The following is a 20,824-nucleotide window of genomic DNA, read 5'->3' as shown; positions in this document are numbered from 1 at the left end:
AAGGAGAAGGAGAAGTGAGAATATCAAGAGAAAGTGAGAGAGAGAAAATATTGAAGACTTGATGGAAATGTATACAGTATATGGGGAAGGAGTATGACGAAAGATGAAGAGATTGAAAGATAGGAGAATTGAAATGAGAAAAGGAAAAGAAAATGGGAGGGAGGAGACGTGAAAAGTGTGGAGGAAGAGGGTGAATGAGAATGAGAGAGAAAGTTGCGATGAAAGGTAATAAAATCATGAATAATAGGATAGAAACGGGAGATTGGTAAAGAGAATAGTATATGGGGAAGAAGTATGACGAAAGAGGAAGAGATTGAAAGATAAGAGAATTGAAATGAGAAAAGGAAAAGAAAATTGGAGGGAGAGGACGTAAAAAGTGTGGAGGAAGAGGGTGAATGAGAATGAGAGAGAAGTTGCGATGAAAGGTAATAAAATCATGAATAATAGGATAGAAACGGGAGATTGGATAAAGAGAATAATAATAGGAAAGGATAGTTGTAGTGATAGAGGTAAATAGAGAAACGAGAGAGAGTGGTGAAGAAGAGAAAAGCTTCAAAAGGAGAAGAAGGGAGAGACGATAGAAAGCAGGAGAAGAGGAACAGGTTGATGGTGAAGAGAAATGGAAGGACAAAGGAGGTGATGGATAAGGAAAAGGATGGAAATTATTATAAGGAAAACGGTAATATTGAGAAAAGTGTAGATAGATTTTAATAAAAATGAGGAATACGGAGAAGGTGGGATGAGGAGAAGTAGAAAAATAAAGAGAAGACGTGACGGGAAGCAGGAGAAGGAGAAGAAGAAGGAGGAGGAGAAGAAGAAGGAGGAGGAGGAGAAGAAGAAGAAGAAGAAGAAGAAGAAGAAGAAGAAGAATGAGAGGGCGAGCGAAAATGATTTTGAAAGAACGACAAAACCTTTTGTAAACTGAAAACGTGTGAGCAATGGAAATCACTTCAACAACTTTTCATCAATACAGAATTCCTAACTCGAGTTTACTTACACTTTGCTTTTCCTTTCTCTCTCTCACTTCTCCCTCTCACTATCACTCTGTCTCTACCTCTCTCACTCCCTCTCTCTCGCATGTCTCTCTTACTCATACTCTCTCACTCATCTCCTACCAACTCTTACTATATTTCCCTCTCTCTCACTCCCACTCTTTCGCTCTCCCTCTCATGTCTCTCTTACTCACACTCTCTCACTCAATCTCCTATTCGCTCTTATTATCTTTCTCTCTCTCGCTCTTGGAATTGAACTGTTGTACTACGGTGTATACGGTGATATACTCTCCCTCACACACTCCTCTCTCTCTGATCTTTCTCACTCAATATTTTACTATCTTACTTTCACTCTCTCTATTTGGTCTATCTACTACCCTCTCTCTCTATAATATCACTATTACTCTTGGTAGAGAGTTAGTGGGAAGAATACTTTGAAGATTCTTTCCGAAGAATGGACATTGATATGTCCAAAGCTCCGCCAATTTGTGTAGAGATAACAATATATTATCTATTTTATCTATAGCTATACAAATTGTTTTTTTTTTCATATTATATACAGCTCTACAAATTATTTCTCTATTTTATAATTTGTAAATTCCCATAATTTTGCTGTATTGTAAGCTATTGTATATAAGTGTATAAGCCAGTATATATTGTAATCTACATAAATAAAGTACTCAATCAATCAATCAATCAATCAATCAATCAATCTCTTTCTTTAGAAGTTCAGCAGTCGTAGTGCAACGATATACACTCTCTCACTCCCTCTCTTTCATGAATGAAGAACTCTAATCTGATCTCTCTCTCATTTACCACTCTAAACCAATCTCCTACTCTCTCCCCCTCTTGAAGTGTAGCTGTTGTATACAACAATACACATACATCGATCGAAAATATTGGCAGACCTGATTTTCGGCGCTCAAAAACGGCGGGTAACGGGGATTGGCCAGCCTGCAGGAAAAGCGCGGGAAACTCGGGGTCATAATGGTATGGTAGAACAACAAAGCTGCTACATTAAGGCTAAGCACACACCGATTAGTCAAGCCAAGACTAGTCACGATTAGTCACAATACTTCACATAGTTGCTTATGACGCAAAACACACTGATTAGTCATTGCAATTAGACATTTCTTCATAAGCAACTATGTGAAGTATTGTGACTAAACGTTCTGATCATGTCTTGTCTTGTCTTGTCTGTCTTGTCTTGTCTTGACTAACTAGTGTGTGACTACCCTAAGATCCAATACAAGCTTTCAGCATTGATGCATGGAAAGCTCTAAAGCTATAGTGAGGTCCACGTTATAATAGCAGTATATTTGATTAGCATTGGTGTTGCTATCCTTGTCTATCGTTCGACAAAGCAGACAGCGCTATCCTTCTCTAGCTTCGCCACGTTGCCAGATCGTTTCTTAACAATGTAGAAACATGGATAACTGACAAAATATTGGAGCACAATTGTAGAAATTCATTATTTCATCATCGAAAAATATATCTTCTTGACAAATAAAATATGATTGATTATAATTTAAAGCCGTGTCTACACTGAACAAATGTTCGACATGCATGTTCGGCAAACATGTTTGTTGAGGGGCTCAGGGACGAACATTTTGAAAAGTTTGGGCAATCATTATTTATTAAACAAAAAATTACTGTTCTTCCAAACATTTCCAGTGTTTGCTGTAAAACATAAAACCTGTTCTCCCAACTTACAAATATTTTGTTTGGTGACGCGTCCACACTGACCACTGGCAAACATTGTTTGTTCAAACATAATAAAATTTGTCCATTGGTTTCGACAAGCATGTTTGTCGAACATTTGTTAAGTGTGGGCACAAATTAACTCTATCGCTTATTAGTATCTGTTCAAAGAATTAACAATTAATATTACGTCAGATGTACCGGTAGGAATCATGACAGCTCTCAGTCGTCTGTCACACTATCTGACTTCACTTCAAACTCTCTCCATTAATTGTATGAGAAGATTTGATGCTGATAATTGACCGAGCGAAGTGAGATCTAAGATTCAAGTCGACGGTTTGGCATTTATCTTAATGTTTAAATGTTTTCGCCCCACTTGGATGTAATGACCTGGTTTTCGTGCGTCATATGGAGGCCGAAAATGATTGTTTTCTGACCAGGCCGGTAAAAGTTTTACGGCCCTAGGGCTGTAAAATGACATTGAAGTCTGCTGATTCTGATTTGATGTGTACGTTTTTACAAAATAGTTTATGAAACGGAATCAGTTTATGCAACTAGGATTGAATAAAGTATTTTGTAAAAAGATACTATCTTTCTATTGGATGAAGAAATACCAATAAGATATATTATAACTATTCAAATTCGATTTTAAGAGTAGGATAGAACTTCTAACCTCAACGTTCGATAACAAGCATTGTGCATTGTTGATATCCAGATTGTCCAAATTTCAAGTGTGCTAAAACAGCTGATCCAAAAAATTATCATTATTTGTGTTTATTATTCAAGAATCAAAACATTCATAATTATAATATCATCTTATTGCCATTTGAAAGAATAAAAAAGTATAAACTCAACCTCCCACATTAAAACATAATTGAACATAATATTTTAGGTTATTTAGACAAATTGAAATCTACCCAGCTTAAAGTACTGCGTTTACCACTAAACCTGGTGGATAATTTTGAAACTACTAAAACCAACCTATTTTTCGGACATGTGATTCATTATCAGAATTTGGGAACAGAATAGTTTGGGCCATGCCTATTGTTCTTTCCCGATCATATTTATACGATTTGTAATTGTATTCACTGAAAATGAAAAGAAATAAAAATACTTGGAGAATTTCATGATATTCAGATTACCTCAGATTTGCTAGAGCTATGACCTTCCAGTTTTGCTTTCGGAAGTGCCTAATGAACAATTATTCTCATATTTAAATTGTTTTATTCTTTTGTGTGGCGAAAAATAGCGTTCGCACCACGGGCAAAAATGTGTTTCCGGCTCTCAATCTTTCTATTTCGAGCCGGAAAAGTCTCATTTTCGGCCCTAGGTGCGAAATATACTATTATATGTTGCGCATTTACGGCGAAACACGGTAATAGATTTTCATGAAATTTGACAGGTATGTTCCTTTTTTAACTGCGCGTCGACGTATTACAAGGTTTTTGGAAATTTTGCATTTCAAGGATAATAAAAGGAAGAAGGAGCCTCCTTCATACGCCAATTTAGATAGAAAAAGCATACATAGAATTATTCATCATAAATCAGCTGACAATTGATTACACAGATGTGTTGAGAAGCCAGTCTATTGCTGTATTTCCATATTTAAGGTCTATAGTTTCAATCAGGTACTTGTGGATGAGAATACTGCGTGAGGTTTACTGTTCACAGAACTACTAGTAAAATATAATTGATTATTTTAAACAAGAATGAACAGTTGATATTACATCAGATATGGCGGTATCAGCTATCTTGTATGGAAGGCAGTGGCAAGGCAGAGAATCGTCATGACAGTTTGAAGTGTATATTATTCTGTTTCAACAAGTTTTGTCGTCCCTGTGCTTTGGAAGTGTAAACACTGGCCTGCCACTTGTTTCGAATTCCTGGGATTGCGGATTTGAGACTCGAGCACGGAATATTAATTGATGGGCGGAGGTACAAAGGGATTGCGGAATTGGAGAGATGGAATTCTGATGTTCGGGTTCTAGGAACCAATGCTGGAATGTTGTCAAAGACAATAATGTATTTCATGATATTGTCTAGTGGTTATCCTTGTTTGAGGATTCTTGTTCATCTCTTCCTCTTTGATGGTGTTTTTCTTGTTCTTGTTCTTCTTCTTCTTCTTCATCATCATCATCATCATCATCATCATCAACTTCATTAGGGTTGCCACCCGTACTATATAATAAGTATTGTACTTTATTTATTTGGAGGTCTTGTACTTTATACTTTGTAAGCAAGATGAAGTACGCAAAAATTCTTTATTTTGCTCAATAAAGTTCTATATAATAAAGTACGAGGAAATCAAAACATTTTAGGTTAGTAGAGTGGCGGAGACTGTCAGATTTTAACTATATATTGGCTACATTTTTTCAGTGCAAGTGATGCTGAAGAATTTGTATAAAGTGGTTTCATATTTACTCTCTATCCCTGCCACTTCAGAATTTGTGGAAATGTTTTTTTCGGTGATGAATAATAAGTGGAGAGATGAGAGGAGCAAAGCATCTTTGAATCTCATAAGGAATAAGAATAATGAACTATGATTTATTTCAATTTGAATGTTGATTGCAAAGATGTTTTGCAACTCTTCACCAGTAACAATTATTTATTGAAGATGGCCAAAAGCAATAAGAATATATTTTGAAGATAACTAATTGATTTTTTATTAAATTTAAATTCATAATTAAACTCATTTGTATTCCATTATATACATGTATTGTATTTTGAATATCCATTCAAAATTACTTATTTTAACTAATTATTTGCATGGGCTACTTATAAAAGTAATTCAAAAACATAAAGCACCCTTCATGCATTTTTCCAGGAGCACATTCAAGCTCTAAAATAAAAAATACTCAATAATCATCCTTTTGGAGCACTTGATAGTAGAAAACCATAAATATATTGATATGATGCTAATATGAAGATTTTAAAACGTTGGAAGCAAAAAGCAGTAAATTAAATTAATCTAAAAGAAGATTTCATATGTACACTACAGCAAAATTACATAGTAATAAACTAATAAATATTATTTAATTCGATTCAGATAATCCCATTTTTGATAAAATTATGCAAACCAAGAAATAAAACATAATATGGAGGATCTTATATGTACATAAAATAGTCAATACTTTTTTATTTATTTTTATTCATTTGAACTTGAAAATGGCTATAATAAGCTGAAACCTGTCGTTCTTTTAAATATGTTAAATATTTAAATATAAATAAAGAATGCTTCATGTTTTTAATAAATCATTTAAAATTGTATTTTGAGAAGTTCACATAAATCTTTGGCCAAGTGCAATTTTTTTGCATTGAATTTGTTAATCTTGTGTACCTGAAATTATTTTGCAATAGCCTAGAGTTGATTAAATTGCTGAAGAGTAACAATATTATGCATTTTTTCAAGGAGTATAACTCACATTTTGAATTTAGAAGACCAACTCTAAAACTTTTTGGATTAATAAAATAAATTATGTTTTTTCATGATCTATCAAAACAATTGTTCTGTATGAGCGTGTGCTTTGTAACAAATGAAATTAATTTATCTTTTTAATGATTTATGATTATTTTCGTCATACCGTATGTAATCAATAACTTTCCAAGCTATTATGTTTCTTTTTTTGATAAATCGAATTATTCTATCAATAATAATATTATAATGGATTCTAATAGTAATCAGTGAAATTCATGTCAATAATGTGTATTCTTGTGAGTATATCAGAATGCCACAGAATGCTGACTTTTTGAATATATAGGTAGACATGTACTTTATTTCAACCTAATGTACTATATTTTTTAGGCCTGTGATTACCAATGTACTTTATTTTTCTTTTAAAAAGTGGCACCCTAATCATCATCTTTCTCGTGACAAACCTTCTACACAAAGACTGAAGCAACTTATGTAGATTTCCCAGATACTTCACTTGAACAAAAATAAAAATAAATCTAGTATCATGAATCTACCAATTTCCAATTCAATTTGAAAAGAAAAACCATTCAATTCAAAACAGAAAGTCAACGACAGAACTGAAACTTCGGAGACGTGATCCTGATCTCTCGACCTTATTCCAGCTGCAAACGGACCCGCTACCCCACTTTCTTCCAGAAAGTTCACAAGTTTAAAATCGCATAAACCTTTCCAGGCGGTGAATAATTCATTAGCAGTTAACATTGAAACGACAACTCTGTTGTCTGAATTGCAAACGAGTCAGCACTAACTTAAGAAGAGACGCAATAGAAAAGTTTTGCCCTAAAAAAACTAAATAACAACAATGATCTGTACTAAATCTCTAATGACCCACTTTTTATTATACCACGGGCTCGCGGATAGGAGAAGAAGAAGAAGAAGAAGAAGAAGAGAAATAAGAAGAAAGAAGAAACAAAAGAACAAGAAGAAGAATGTGAAGAGAATGAGTCTCAGAAGACAAAGTTGAGCTTCCTGATTTTGTGAAGCTTTGCTGTTTCTACGGCAAACAGTGTTTCAAGATAAATGTATTATCTCATTCATCTATCTATTCTAGCCTCTTTGGAGTTTTCTTGTATTCATTAATGTATTCATCTATTAGTTGATTAATCGCTTCAGGGTAACCGTCCACTGGAACCGTATTCAACCGATCCGTTCGGCCGTTGGATCGGACGAATCTGCCGGCCGTTAATTCGGCCCAATATGGTCGCTCATTGGAACCGTTCACGTCAGTGTAGTTGCCAATTATTGAATTAACTACCATCATAACCACCAACATTTTTCATATACAATGAATATATTGATATTTTGAAAATTTAATAAACAAATATCCACCAAATTAGTTATTCATTACAATAATCTTACCTCCAACATATATCCACTAAATTAGTTGTTATTCATCATTGAGCAAACTTTGTTCACAGATTCCTTTGATCATCACAACGATGATATCTTTTGTCTCGCATATCCCACAATGGAACATGCTCTTGAACCAAACTTATCAACTTTTTATTGTCCATAGTTACAACTTTATTAAACAGAACAACTTCAAAAAACAAACAAGATTGTGAACATTTTGAGGTTGGGAACACTTTTTGTCTCAGCTCGACTATTATTGGCCGGATAGAGCCGGAAATCCCATTCAATTCGGATCAAAAAATTTATCGGCCGGAGCCGGCCGTGCACGGACGTATGAACCTGTTGCAATGGACGAGCATCTATTCCTTTCTTTGTTGGGGGATCGTTCGGTCGCGTTCGGTAGTTTTCGGTCGATGCTAGAAGTCTGAGATATATTACTTTAACATAAGAGGAGAAACTCATTTCTCCCTCAACAGTTTGTAGCGCAGACACAGACAGACATCCTTCTCACACAGACAAAAGAGGAGAATGCTGCTGGTAGGTGGGATGATTAGTGGAGGATAGAGCATCGGACCTCTCCGTCTTCGAGAAAGAGCCGTGTTAAAAGTAAGTTCTCTCCCCACTTTAGTTCGGACAAACTGGTTCTATTCACTACATCGTAAACAAGAGCGTAGTGCGTTCGTGTGACGTCACACAGATAGGGCTCCTACACCAATAGAACTCTAGGAATAGATCAGCTGAAATCAACGATTTTTATGGTGTAGGAGCCCTACCTGTGCTGACGTCACACGAACGCAGTACGGCTTTGTTTACGGAGGTAGTGTTCTAGTGGATGACTCACAACTCGAAGAGAAGAAGAAGGAGGAGGAGAAGTAGGTGGAGAAGGGAGGAGTAAGAAGCTGAGGAGAAGGAGTAGGAGATGTAGGCAAAGGATAAGGATGATCGTGTGAGGATGAGGAGGAGGAGTAAGAAGCTGAGGAGAAGGAGTAGGAGATGTAGGCAAAGGATAAGGATGATCATGTGAGGATAAGGAGGAGGAGGAGTAAGAAGCTGAGGAGAAGGAGTAGGAGATGTAGGCAAAGGATAAGGATGATCATGTGAGGATAAGGAGGAGGAGGAGTAAGAAGCTGAGGAGAAGGAGTAGGAGATGTAGGCAAAGGATAAGGATGATAAGTAGGCTGAAAGTGTTTTAATGGAATTTAGAAACTAGAGTACTAAACTGGAGTAGGGCCATCGAGCCGTATAATTGGCTGAGAGGAACACTCTACTTCAGAGATGAGCCAATTTCAGAGCAAGCATATATTATTCCTTCCTTTGATTGACCACTACAAAGTTCGCTCCCGAACGCGTGAGATCTGGCTGTAAGTCTAGAGATAACTGAAGATTTCAAAACATTTTAACGACTAGTTTCGACTATAGGTGATTTTCAAGTTAAACTTGATTCTAACTTGGAAATGACCTATGATCGAAACTAGTCGTTGAAATAAATCGAAGTTTTTAATAAAGTTTACTTCAAGATTTTATATTGTTTTTATTAATTTGAACAAAAGTAACCCATATAATTTAAGTGATTTTATTTGTGAAGATTTTGTTACATTGGAGAGAGACCATAATTTTTAAAAACGCATTTGAATCTATAAGCATTTATGAGTATTAAATAAAATATACGAAGATAACTCAGGTCTCGTTTGAAAAAACCTGTAAGGCCGTATTCAAAACAAGTTTTCTGGCAAATTGCTCAGTTGAATCTATGAGAATTTTGTAATGGGTATTAAATACAAATATTTCTCAGGTCTCGTTTGAAAAAACTTGTAGAACCGTATTTAAAAACCATTTTCTGAAGCTCTATCAGTCAATCACGCTATGTTTGCCTAGAAGCTGTTATTTATTTATTCATACACAATAGATACAATAATTCAGGTTTCAATTGAAAAACAACAGGCATTGTGGCCTAAGACTGTTTTCAACCTTTATTTGAAATAAACAGTCCAGAGTTTATGTAGAGTTCATGATTTTGGTTAGCACACAATCTCAAGTCAAAAATGGTCCAAAAAAGGCCAAAACTCAAATAGAATTTTGTACTTTTTTGATCAATTCACTCTCAAACACAAGACTTTACAAGAAACTTCCATCACAATATCATAATTTTCAGATCATAATAATATCGAGTGACCTGGGTGGCTCAGATCTGGTGTCAGAGTTTTCAGGTCGCAACTGATCAATTTCTGGGTCTCTGACATGACCCAAAGACTGCTTTTAAGGCAGCCGGGACCGACGACTCAACATGTTCATTCGAAACACATTTCTGACAGTTATCAGATTAATCCCATTACCCTCGAATAAGAAAGCATCCTGACTTTGATAAATCAAACCTCTAATTATTGCATCTATCATGATCAGATAAAGGAGGCCGATCTTAATTTATTTATTGTATTACCATTTATTTTTCATTTCTTACATGTTCATTTTGTTGGTAAATAGTAGTACGACTGATTTGGGCGTAATGCCTGTAGTCTTCCTTGACATTGTAAATAAATAAATAAAAATAAATAAATAAATAATAAATAAAAATAAATAATAAATAAATAAATAAATAAATGAATAAATAAATAAATAAATAAATAAATACAATAAATGAATAATAAATAATAAAATTAATTACTTACTTAATAAATAAATTAATTAATAAATAATAAATAGAAAATAAATAATAAATAAATAATATAACCATTTTTCAATTTCCAACTTTGGGCATGTAGAATAATCATGACAATTGAATGTTACAAAAATTATTGTAGCAATTTTCAAAATACTCAGACACATAAATATCACTTACCTTTTTGTTAGGGCTGATCTTAATTACCAATAAATTAGAATGAAAATTGAAAACTCTAGGTACCCTTTGTTGAGAACTTCTCACTCACAACATGTTTCCACAGTCATCATGAAATTTAAAAAGGTTACCTGGATTTTTTTATTTCCATTCCTTGACATGAATCAGTGTTTATGTGTGAAGTGTGCAATTATTGTTAATAAATATTTTGATTGATAATAAGAGTATAGTTAAACTTACAAATTGAAACTGGAATGTAGGCTAGGTAAATATGATCATCAGCATGTATATTACCTGGAACAAGAAACGGAAACAAAAAAATGTTATCAAATTGATCCCAGAATATGTTCTAAAACAGAAACAACTAATATTATTATTAATTCGATGATAATTATTGTGATCAAAAGTAATAATTATGATAATACAAAGAATAATAAGTATTAGATGATTCGATGATAATCATTGTGATCAAAAGTAGAAATTATAAAAATACAAAAAATAATAATTATCAGATGATTCGATAATAATTATTGTGATCAAAAGTAATAATTATAAAAATACAAAAATAATTATATTAGATGATAATTATTATCATCAAAGTAATTCTAGAATCATTGTATCATCTAGTAATTCATAATTGAATTGATATCAACGGTGGTTCACTCCAAGTTAATCTTCATCTTCAATGGAATAAATAACTAACAAATAAATCACCAAAACAATTACAATATTTTCTTATTTTTCCAATTTTTGTTCATTGTAGGCTACCTTATGTGAGTACACCTGAATACATTATAACATTGTTATATTTAACTAACAATTAAATTGTTATATTTCAGGATAACATTGATGCAGTATCGACACAAACTTGAAAAGGTATGATATTTATAATCAAAATTATCTTACCCAAAATGCATCATGGAGCTACATATCAAAGTAGGTTACAAAAAATAATATCAATATTAATAAACCAAAGTACATTGTGGGGAGTTATATGAAGAGATACTTAATAAAATTGAGTAATTGATAAAAGCAATATAAAAACTTGTAATACTCTTGATTATTGGAAACTTTTAAATAGTTTTACTTTATTTTTTATATTGCTTTTATTAATTAGTTCAAGAGTAGCCCATAAAAGTGAAGTGTTTTTTTGAGTAATTGAGTAATCACAAATTGTATCTGACACTTTATAGGGGTTCAGCTATTGTACGCCCCGTTTCGAAACCCCTATACAGCGATACTGATTTCACGAGTCATTGAGAAGCTCCTCCAAATATAGTGAGGTCCACGTTATAATGGCAGTGGAGGAAGATAAGAGAACAGCGTTGTCGCTTCTCTGCCTTTGTACTGTCATCTATAGAGGATAGCTGATCCCGGTATATCTGATGTAATATCAACTGTTCATTCGTGTTGAAAATTATCAATTATGTTTCATTGGTCAAGGAAATATATCGTTCAATGATTCAATAATATTGACTGTTTACTATCGTTTAAAATAATCGATCATATTTTATTAAACAAGAAATTATATTTTTCAACGACCTCATAATGAATCCTTCATAATCAAGATTAAATATTTTGTTAATCAATTATATTCATACATTATCAAAAGACGATCTAGCAACAGAGCAAAGCGAGAAAGAGATAGCGCTATCCACTTTGTTGAATTATAGACAAGGATAGCAATACCATTGCTAATCAAACACTGCCACTGAAATGTAGACCTCACTATCCTATTATATTAAGCGAGCAATTTCTGTATTTATATATCTGGTTACTTTTATATCTAGTTATTTTTATATCTGGTTATTTTCATATCTGGTCATTTTTATATTTGGCTATTTTTATATCTAGTTATTTATGTTCAACGGATCTCGAAAACGGCTCTAACGATTTTCACGAAATTTGGAACATAGTGGGTTTATTATATAAAAATTCGATTGCACTATGTCTCATCCCTGGGAAAACTCGCTGAAGGACAATAAAAGGATAATTCATCCTTGGAAGAACCGATGATAATTTCGTGATCTGTCGATAAAAGAAGATACGTGTGCCTTTGTGGGAGAGAGACAGAATTACCAGAATTTCCAGCTGTGTAATCATAATCAATCAGCGAGAAATTTTATCTAGCTAGACAATTTAATCGATTTGATCAACATAATCTGATTTGTTGACATGACATGATAATCCTCTCAAACTGGAGAATATTATAATTTTCAATGTTGATCATTATTTGACAATTTCTAGTGATTAGTGAGTGTTATTTTGTTATTGGTTTGTATACAATCTAAATTATAATTTTTTTGTTTTTAAATGTTTGAACAGAAAATTCAAGTGTATGGAACATAACCTACTTTCTGGACTATTTATAGTGTATGAATCAAAATTCGGGAAAGAAACAGTTTTGGGCTGTGCCTGTTAGTACTTCCCCAATCATTTTAAAGAATTGTGTTCGGTTTATCAAAAGTCAATAAATAACGAGCGAAGCTCGGTGCCCCGATATTTATTCTATCATGCTTATAGGGAAATTAGTGAGTTTCACAACATATTATGGTACAAAAAGTACACCGTCTAAAACCGATTTTAGGATCCCATTTCGATTTTAGATCTTTTTGGATCCCATTTCGATTTCTCTTAAGCTTAAAACAACCACCTCTTTCCACAACATGATCCCTAATAAAAGGAACCCATTCAAGTCAGATCACAACACTTTAGGTAACAAACAGCTCCCATTGGCTAGAATTAATGTCAGTTAATGCAGCGTCGCTCCTGATTCAAACACTCCTATAGATTGGGATACTATGCCCGCCTATATCTATTTATATACAATATATACGTCTTCTCTTTCGTGTTTGAATGAGGTCCACGTTATAATGACAGTATTTGATTAACATTGGTGTTGCTATCCTTGTCTATAATTTGACAAAGCAAATAGCGCTATCCTTTTCTTGCTTTGCAGCATTGCCTGATTTTTCTAACAATATAGAAATATATTTTATTGACAAAATATCAAATCTCAATTATTATATAAATGTATTCATTGCAGAATATATCACCTTGACGACGGTCCTATAGTTTTTTAGTGAGGTCCACATTACAATGGCAGTATTTGATCAACATTAGTATTGATATCTTTGTCTATCATTCTACAAAGCAGATAACGCTATCCTTTACTAGCTTAGCAACGTTTCCAGATCGGTTCCAACGGCATATAAATATAAATTATTAACAAAATATTTAATCTCAATTATGAAATTCCAATATTACATCAATAAACCTGTACCAACTACCGTCTATTGACAAGAAAGAGGATCGGCAACGTTGATCTCCTATCTTTCTCCACTGCCATTATAACGTGGACCTCACTATAGTAAAATTCTCTTATATATGTATGGACATAACCTGAAAGTTTCTGCTCTATCAAGGTGCGTACAAATTTACGCGCCGCGAAGATGAGCAATTCACTTTCAATCAGCTGATGCCAAGCTTTTTATATCTGTATCTTACCGTTTCTGTAAGAATACAGGTATAGTCAGCTGATTAAAGTGAATTGCTCATCTTCGCGGCGCGTATATCTGTACGCACCTTAAGGTTTTGAAGGTGAAAGGGAATGTTGCGGGGCAGCATTTTGGCTTTCAAATTGCAATTATGTTAATATTTTTTTAAATATGTTGATAATTTCAGATAATAAACGCAAATAACGAACATTTGAAATACTCGCACAACACTCCAGGGTCCAGGGGGCGGAGCCCTCTTGCAAGGCGTGCGAAGCGAGCCTGCCGGCTAGTAGGCTACATAATAATTAAGATCACTATCCTGTTATATTGGGAGGGGAAGGATAGGCTACCCGCTAAGCAGAGTCAGGCCACATCTGAGACAGACTGAAAGGTCAATGACTTCAGCCAACTGGTTGCTGTTTGACCTACTAACGGAATAACTAACAGCTGACGCGTCCTTTCAATAAGTCATTGCCCACTCGCGCTCTCTCTCTCTATCTCTCGTTTTTGTCTCTCTCTATTGGGTAGAGTTTACCGGTATATCAAATCCTATTACTGTATATTAACCCTACAGAGACACACTTACTTTATGCTAACACAGTAGCACACTGGGGTGTTGAACACCCCAAATCAATTTTGCATGTTCCTTTGAAAAATATAGAGAGAACAGGTACTTAGCCCATACTTCATCATTTCTTAATCATTTTTGTTCCAAGTGCATACAGAAATCAGAAGTAAAGCACTGCTTATCAATATTTATACTAATTTTTGAAGTATGTTCCGCCTAAGTGTTGGAGCTCCTAATCTGGTTTGAAGGAATGGCTTGATCATTGCCAATGACAACTTCACAAAAACTCACGTCTCTTCATTTTATTGTTTTGAACCTTGAGTTGTGAAAATCATAGCATTTATTCCAATCTGATTCATTATCCAATACCACATCCGTAGTGGTCAAAACAAGAGAATCTTTGTGAAAAAGTGTTTGATAAAAGTCCTACGTAAAAGACACTCTGGGGTGTTAGACACCCCAAACGAAGAATAAGATGAGCTGGTGACCTTGTAGAATGCTATTACTGACTGGAAGTGGTAGAGATCAGTTGATAATAATGCTTCAAACCTAATTTAGATTGGGCAAAAATTCCCATCTGAATGATATTGTCAACTGCAGAACAGAAAAAAAAATCCCCAGGGTGTGAAACACCCCAGTGTGTCTTTTTAGGGTTGAGCGAGCAATTTCTGTATGTCTGTTTATATTTTTATAATATATGGTTATTTTTATATCTGGTTATTTAGACTATGTTCAACGGATCTCGAAAACGGCTCTAACGATTTTCACGAAATTTGGAATATAGTGGGTTTATTATATAAAAATTCGATTGCACTATGTCTTATGGGAGAACTCGCTGAAGGACATTAAAAGGATAATTCATCCTTGGAAGAACAGATGATAATTTCGTCGTCTGTCGATAACGGAAGATGCGTGTGCCTGTGTGGGAGATCAGCTGTGTAGTCATTCAATCACCTTACCGTATCTCGCGAGAAATATTATCTAGAAATTTTATCAAAATAATCTGATTTGTTTACATGACATGGTTTATCACTCTAAATTAGAGTATATCATAATATTCGAAATTAATCATTATTTTACAGTTTTGAGTGATCAGTGAGTGTTATCTATCATAGAGAAACAATAGTGTACGTAGATATCCCCATGGTATAGGGCGTTTATGTCGCAACTTTTACTGTTATCTCAAGCCGATTACTGTCGATTATTGTAGATTTTTACTGTTTTGTTGGGGTGAGAGTGTATTAACGGCACAATATGAGAGACTACCAGCGTCATGAAGCTTCACGGGAAAGAAATACATAAACTATCGGCTTGAGATAACAGTAAAAGTTGCGACATAAACGCCCTATACCACGGGATATCTACTTACGCTATTGTTTCTCTATGGTGTTATTTTGTTATTCAATTTGGTTTGTAAACAATCTAAATTAGAATTTTTCTGTTTTTAAATACTTTGACTAAAAATTGGACCTGAATTCAAGTGTATGAAACATAACCTACTTTTTGGACCATTTATATAATAAATTGTATAAATCAAAATTCGGGGAAGAAACAGTTTTGGGCTTTGCCTGTTCGTCCTTCCCCAATCATTTTGAAGAATAATTGTGTTCTGCTTATCAAAGCTCGAGCGAAGCTCGGTGCCCCGATATTGTGATATAAACTGTTCATTCTTGTGTAAAATAATCATTTCATTCCTTGAGGAAAAATATTTTTCAATGATTAAAAAATGAATTTCCATGATTGAGAATAGATATTTTGTTAATAATTATAATTTATGCATTACTAAAATACGATCTGGTAACGTTGCGGATCTAGGAAAGGTAACGCTATATATTTTGTTGAATGATGGACAAGGATAGCAACACCAATGTTGATCAAATACTGCCATTATAACGTGGCCTCACTATAGTTCCAGCAATCACTTAAGTTATTGACCAAGCGAAGTGAGGTCTAAGATTCAAGTCGCCGGTTTTGCATTTCTCTTTATGTTTATATGTTCCGCATTCACAGCGAAACGCAGTAAATATTTTCATGAAATTTGACAGGTATGTTCCTTTTTGAATTTCGTGTCGACGTATACTATTTTTTTTTTTTTAATTTCGCATTCTAAAATAATACAAATGGAAAAGGAGTCTTCTTCAAACGCCACTATTAACGTAAAAATCAGACTTTAGAATTATTCATCATAAATCAGCTGTCGAGTGGATTAATGGTTTGCAATGACGCATGCAATTAATATCTCAATGTATCTTAGTGAAAAGACAGCTGTTGTGTGAACTATTGGTTGCAAGCAATGAGGCATGCAATATTGATAACTCGAAGTAGCTTATATTTTCTCCCGACTTTTCTCTCCTTTCAACTCGGTAAGCTTTTGATAATAGTAGCATAACAACCCAAACAGCCATTAGTTTGTTACACACCGATATCTCGTCGACACGTCAGGACAGGACATTCACTCTGATGAGGAGGCTGTGGTTTTAACTGCGCGAGGTCTGCTGTTCACAGAACTCCTAGTAGCTATCTATATTTGTTCACAATAGTTATCAAAACATTGAAATAGTTCACATCAATTAGTTGGCCGAGCCAAGTGAGGTCCAAGATTCAAGTCGACGGTTTGGCATTTCTCTTAATGTTTGAATGTTTATATGTTGCGCATTTACGGCGAAACGCGTAATAGATTTTCATGAAATTTGTCAGGTATGTTCCTTTTTCAATTGCGCGTCGACCTATATACATGGTTTTTGGAAATTTTGCATTTCAAGGATAATATAAAAGGAAAAAGGAGCCTCCTTCATACGCCAATATTAGAGTAAAAATCAGACCATAGAATTATTTATCATAAATCAGCTGACAAGTGATTACACAGATGTGTGGAGAAGCCAGTCTATTGCTGTATTTTTATAAGGTCTATAGTTTCAATCAGGTACTTGTGGATGAGAATACTGCGTGAGGTCTACTGTTCACAGAACTACTAGTAATAACGAATTACTGAATACGTTGTAACCAAAAGCACTATTCTAGTAACTGGAAATTTCTAAACCTTATCACTATAACATTCGTGACCTGTGACTCCACCCTTCAGAAACTGGGACGACAAATTATTCTATATGTATGATAATGTTCCCATTTTACCCTATTTCTCATCCCCAATTCAATAAGGAAACTGTCGCCGAATAAAATTGTATTCAGCAGTCAGCACGCCACGACACAATTTTGAGACATGAAACAGAAAATTCGATAATTTTCCGCGTTGTCAACTCAAGGAGAAGAATTGAAATTCTGGGAAACTTAATGTTTTCCGGAATGGTAATAACTTTTATGGTACATAGAACATAGTAATGTAAATCACTTGAGTACATGGTAGCCTACACACATAGTAACCGTTAAATGTACAGTGGCAGTATTTTCTGTGGAAGTTAATATTTTTTTGTATTATAATCATAATCGTGAACTATATGAAAATAATAAGAAGTTAAGAGGCTTGTAGCTACCGAAGAAAATTCTGGAGATGAGCTAACCTAGAGGCAGTAATAATATGATGTATAATATTATGTTAGAAAATATAAAGTATATGTTAACATATTTTATAATAATATTATAACATATTCGATTTGAGATACACTTTTATTAGGATAAGATACTTTCCATTCCATCGAACCTACAAGACCGTATACTGCTATATATGCTGATTTACTATGCCAGTCAAGACGAAGAAGAAGAAGAAGAAGAAGAAGAAGAAGAAGAAGAAGAAGAAGAAGAAGAAGAAGAAGAAGAAGAAGAAGAAGAAGAAGAAGAAGAAGAAGAAGAAGAAGACGAAGAAGAAGAAGAAGAAGAAGAAGAAGAAGAAGAAGAAGAAGAAGAAGAAGACGACGAAGAAGAAGAAGAAGAAGAAGAAGAAGAAGTAGAAGAAGCGAAGAAGAAGTAGCGAGAAGAAGAGGAAGTAAGAAGAAGAAGAAGAAGAAGAAGAAGCGAGGAGAAGAAGAAGAAAAAGAAGAATTTGAGAAGGTGGAAGAAGAAGGAAGAGAAGAAGAATAGGTCAAGAGAGAATATGATGGATTGGAACATGATAGGAAGAGAGAAAGAGTAAGAGAGAAGAGCATTTTAATTAAGCCGTGAGACAATGTCTGGCTGGCTTCCAGAGCGAAATGGACTTCAACCCCTTTCCCCCCACCCTTTCATAATTCCATGGGGGGGGGGTGTAGAAGATGAGTTGAAGTCAAAATACCATAACGCACATATAGCCTACTATACATATATACACCATAGCCCTGTATATACACCAAATATAGCACAAATACAATACATATTATATACCTTAGACGTGAATTTAAAGCATATAGCACGGATACTGTATAATATATAAGCCATATAGCACAAATACAATACATATTATATACCATAGCCGTGAATTTAAAGCATATAGCACGGTACTATATAATACATGTACGATAGCTATAGATATGTGATATGGCAGATTAACATTTAGCCACAAGCTCATAACAATAAGAGACCAGACCTCATAGTATCAGCTAGTATTATTTATTCATATATGGAGTGGATGAGCGAGCTAGCTCAATAGTGCTATCTATGCTCTTGAAAGCTGTAGTTTGAGTTCAGTTTCAGTGCTTCAGTATTAGTTTTAGTTTGAGTTTAGTATTAGTGCTTCAGTTTAAGTTTGAGTTCAGTTTCAGTGACTCAGGTTTAGTTTAGTTACAGTGCTTCAGTTTAAGTTTTAGTTTGAGTTCTGTTTCAGTGTTTCGGTTTAAGTATCATTTTGAGGCTTTAGTTTCATGTAGATATTGTTGATAATCTCCATTGATTTTCTCTTTAATGGATACAATTCTATTTGACTAATTCATACCAAGTATTCTGAATATGATCACAAAGACCATAAACAACAAGAAATAGACTAGTAGTTCTGTGAACAGTAGACCTCACGCAGTATTCTCATCCATATGTACCTCATGTCAACTGTTTTAAATGTTAACAAACTCAGTTCACGTTTGAATTTGTATTCCATATGATATAATAATTCATCCAGTTCCGTGATGATCTTTCTTTCTGATGAAAATTATTTTTTAGAATCAGAAAATATTTATTTTTTAAGTCTCAGAATTATTTAGTTCATTTGTTTATTTTTATTCACCTATTAAATTAGTTTTTTCGAATGTGAGAATATTGTTACTGATGGGCACGCATAATAATACCATGACTGCAAAACAAAATATTGAAACCAAAGACCTTAAAGCTCAACCTGACACACAACACCATAAATCGATACAGAGCTTCCAAACTTTGAATGAATTCTAGACCATCTTCTTATGCTATCTTTTCTCTATCATATCACTACACTTGATACAGTATCATCACAATACGATATCATCTCAACTTGATACACAACAATATAATTTGATACAGAACCTTCGAAACTTTGAATGAGTTCTACAAACCATGGTTTATCTTCTTATGCTATCTTTTCTGTATCGTATCACCATAAATGATACAGAATCAACACAATATGATACAGTATCATTTCAACCTGACACACAACACCATAATTTGATACAAAACTTACAAACTTTTAATGAATTTTACAAACCATGGGTTATCTTCTTATGCTATCTTTCCTTTATCGTATCACAATAGATGATACAGATTCAACACAATATGATACAGTATCATCTCATCCTGATACACAACAACATAATTTGATACAAAACTTCCAAACTTTGAATGAATTTTACAAATCATGGTATATCTTTTTTCTACGGTATCACCACACATGATATCGACACATATGATACAGTATCATCTCAACTTGATACACAACACCATAAATTGATACAAAACTTACAAACTATGAATGAATTCTACAAACCATGGAATATCTTCTTATGCTATCTTTTCTTCATGGTTCAAAATATAGCAGGAATCGATAGGAAAGAAAGAGACAATAACAAGTGGAAATGTAATACTATAAAGTGAGACTGTAAGAATGAAAGTGAGAGAGTTTAAATGCATTGCGTGATCCTCAATCTTCCACAGCCCGAAATGACTTGAGACAACTCATTCCACACTCGATCAACACTTATCACATACAATATAACTCGCACATGTTGCATGCAAGACGCAAGTAAGACATGCAATGTTGCATGCCCTATATTCCAACCCTTTCATTCCACTAGTCTATCTATCTATGATATAAGAAAGGAAAAAATTGGCGAAAAAAGTTAGGGACAAAAAATTCACTAATGACGCATCATCACGTCTGAAATTCTCGGCTGATTAACTAGGAAATTTGCATTTTATAGATTATTAATTTACCAAGGATGGTTATCTATTGTATAATAAAGGAAAGAATTGGCTAAAACCATACCCACCTCTAATACAAGGCCCCGGCCTATGATA

This window comes from Nilaparvata lugens, chromosome 8, assembly GCF_014356525.2.
Source record: "Nilaparvata lugens isolate BPH chromosome 8, ASM1435652v1, whole genome shotgun sequence".
Taxonomy (NCBI): Eukaryota; Metazoa; Arthropoda; class Insecta; order Hemiptera; family Delphacidae; genus Nilaparvata; species Nilaparvata lugens.
The sequence above is the reverse complement of the archived record's forward strand: the minus strand, read 5'-3'. Positions refer to the sequence as shown.